Below are 3,577 nucleotides of genomic sequence, written 5' to 3' on the forward strand. Positions count from 1 at the left end.
GATTATCTGCATTGTTTTGTATTTATCTGCCGAACAACTTTAACTTTCGTTCATATTGAAATAAATAGTTTTTATAGCTTTTTTGGCCAAATCCAGTGGTGAAAAAGTACTTAAGTAAAAAATACTTTAAAGTACTAAAGTATTTTTTGTGTATATCTGTACTTTACTTATTATATTTTTGACAACTTGTACTTTTACTTATCTACATTCCTAAAAAAAATTATGTTATTTTTACCCAAAAGTACTCGTTACATTTTGAGTGCTTAGCAGGACAGGAAACTGGTTTAATTCATGCACTTATCAAGAGAACAAACCTGATCATGCCAACTGTTTTTGATCTGGCGGACTCACTTAACACAAATTGTTCCTTTATAATTAATGTCGGAGTGTCCTCTAGCTTGCTTTATATGAGGAATTTGAATTAATTTATACTTTTACTTTTGATACTTAAGTATATTTTAACAATGACATTTACTTTCGATACTTAAGAATATTTTAAACCAAATACTTTTAGACTTTTACTCAAGTAGTATTTTCCTGGGTGATTTCACTTTTACTCGGGTCATTTTCTATTAAGGTGTCTTACTTATACTCAAATATGACAATTGGGTACTTTTTCCACCAGAAGCCAAATCTCTGAACTAGAAGTTTATCTTTTCTAGTCTGTAGCTAGGTTTCCATCCAATTGGCAACATATTTTCATGGCAATATCAACAAGTCCGAATTAAAAACAATATTCGCTTTGTGCCACCAGCGACATGTTTATCAAATTGACCTGTTGTGGATAAAATGCTGTGCCGTTATGATGTAGTGCACGTAAAAATACATTTTGCGGTTAAATTCCCATGTGCTAAATAAAAAAATGCAAGTTAAATGGGTTTCCATCACATTTTCAACTCTACTGATGATGTGTTATACAGCGAGTGTTCCCACCCTAGTATTGGCACATGCGAACTAGCCAACAGATCGCAGATATGACCTGAGACTATTATGGACGACAGAGCGGCAGCCAAGCATCGATAAAGTCACCAGAATAAGACCCTCGATATTTATTTGGAAAGGTGCATCAAGCTCATCCCTTTGAACTTTCACCACTCTATGAGATTCATCGTCATTTATTTCATCTGTAGCCTAATAAACTGCATGCTTTCCCCACGAGCCATAGTGAGAGGACCACACGTCATTGCGTGACTAGAACTTTACTTCGATATGATGGTTATCAGTGGTGGGAAAAGTACCCAATTGTCACATTTGAGTAAAAGTAAAGACACCTTAATTAACAGAAAACGAAACTCCCAGGTATTGCAAATACCTGCAAATGTAAAAACGAAGGAATTTCAGGTATTTGCTGTGAAGGGGTACTCCAAGTTAAGGAGCCTTAAGTGTCTCTGGACATGCTGTTTGTTTTGAGTTTATAATACTCAACTAAAGGGGCTACGCCATAGTGTCCTTGGAGACAATGAACCTCTCAGGCATTGTTGGTTTAGTAAAAGTTGAGTGACCTTAACCAAGCATCTGGCGAGACACACAGTTTATCAGAGTATCTGTACATCATTAGTCTCGAAGGTAGGTTTAGGTTAAAAGGTCTGCAGAGAATTTTTGTTCAGGTCAATGATTCATATGTCCTTGCTCAGCTCATAAACGGAGATGAGTATCAATTCATCAAACTGTATCTTGGTACAAAATGTAAAATACCCTAAATGTACCAAAATATACAAAAATGCAGTGCGTTACTTTTATCGTATTACGGTCATTGTAATGAAGGAATTAATAAATGACATTCATTGAGGGGAGATGGGGTTTGTATTTTACCATACATCCATGGGATTGGTGCAAGCAGATAGACTGCTAGGTAATGTGTTTATATATTACAGCATATCATTAACTTTGTTTTGGTTACTACATGATTCCATGTGTTATTTCATAGTTTTGATGTCTTCACTATTATTCTACAATTTAGAAAATTTGTAAAAAAATAAAGAAAAACCCTTGAATGAGTAGGTGTGTCCAAACTTTTGTCTGGTAATACACAGTATTACACTGGTATTGTGCTGGAGAATGGGAAATGAGGTTGAAAAGTGGTGGAATTGTACTTTAAGGGTAAAAAATGTTTTGAGCAAAATATATATATATTTTTTTAGACAAGTTAAAACTGCATGGAGTAGGCCATTCAAGGAGTTGACCTAATGGTGCCCTCTGATGTCATCGGCCTCCCCCTTCCTTGAGGAATAAAGAAGCAAAAGAGAACAAAAGAGGAAAGCCCCCCCCCCCAACTTGCGCCATGTCAGAGGACACCTGGATCATCTATTGAGATGAGCCTTTTCAAGTTTATTTGTCACATGCGCCAAATACAACAGGTTTAAACCTTACAGTGAAATGCTTACTTACAGACTCTAACCAACAGTGCAATTTTAAGTAAAAAAGAGGTGTTCGGTGAACAATGGATGAGTAAGGAAATAAAAAAACAACAGTAAAAAGACAGTGAATAATAACAGTAGCGAGGCTATATACAGTAGCAAGGCTATAATAGTAGCGAGGCTATATACAGTAGCAAGGCTATAACAGTAGCGAGGCTATATACAGTAGCACGGCTATAATAGTAGCGAGGCTATATACAGTAGCAAGGCTATAACAGTAGCGAGGCTATATACAGTAGCAAGGCTATAACAGTAGCGAGGCTATATACAGTAGCAAGGCTATAACAGTAGCGAGGCTATATACAGGCACCGGTTAGTCGGGCTAATTGAGGTATGGTTAAAGTGACTGCATATATGATAAACCGAGAGTAGAAGTAGTGTAAAAGAGGGGTTGGCGGGTGGCAGGACACAATGCAGATAGCCCGGGTAGCCACTGTGCGGGGGCACCGGTTAGTAGGGCTAATTGAGGTAGTATGTGCATGAATGTGTAGTTAAAGTGACTATGCATATTTGGTAGACAGAGAGTAGCAGCAGTGTAAAGAGTGGTTGGGGGGGCACACAATGCAAATAGTCAGGGTAGCCATTTGATTACCTGATGACGGCCTCCCGGGTGGAGTCTTATGTCCTGGGGGTAAACACTTTTGAGAAGCCTTTTGGTCCTAGACTTGGCGCTCCGGTACTGCTTGCTATGCGGTAGTAGAGAGAACAGTCTATGACTGGGGTGAGTGGGGTCTTTGACGATTTTTAGGGCCTTCCTCTGACACCGCCTGGTGTAGAGGTCCTGGATGGCAGGCAGTGATGTACTGGGCCATACGCACTACCCTCTGTCGTGCCTTGTGGTCGGACGCCGTACAGTTACCGTACCAGGCAGTGATGCATTCTATACTACCCACCACTGCGACCTGTACTCTCTCGTTGGCTGGCCCTCGCTTCAAACTCGTCGCCAAACCCACTGGTTCCAGGTCATCTACAAGTCTCTGCTAGGTAAAGCCCCGCCTTATCTCAGCTCACTGGTCACCATAGCAGCACCCACCCGTAGCACTCACTCCAGCAGGTATATCTCACTGGTCACCCCCAAAGCCAATTGCTCCTTTGGCTGCCTTCCCTTCCAGTTCTCTGCTGCCAATGACTGGAACAAACTGCAAAAAACACTGAGGTTG

Source organism: Oncorhynchus mykiss, chromosome 2 (genome assembly GCF_057628025.1).
Source record: "Oncorhynchus mykiss isolate SJ-2025 chromosome 2, ASM5762802v1, whole genome shotgun sequence".
NCBI lineage: Eukaryota > Metazoa > Chordata > Actinopteri > Salmoniformes > Salmonidae > Oncorhynchus > Oncorhynchus mykiss.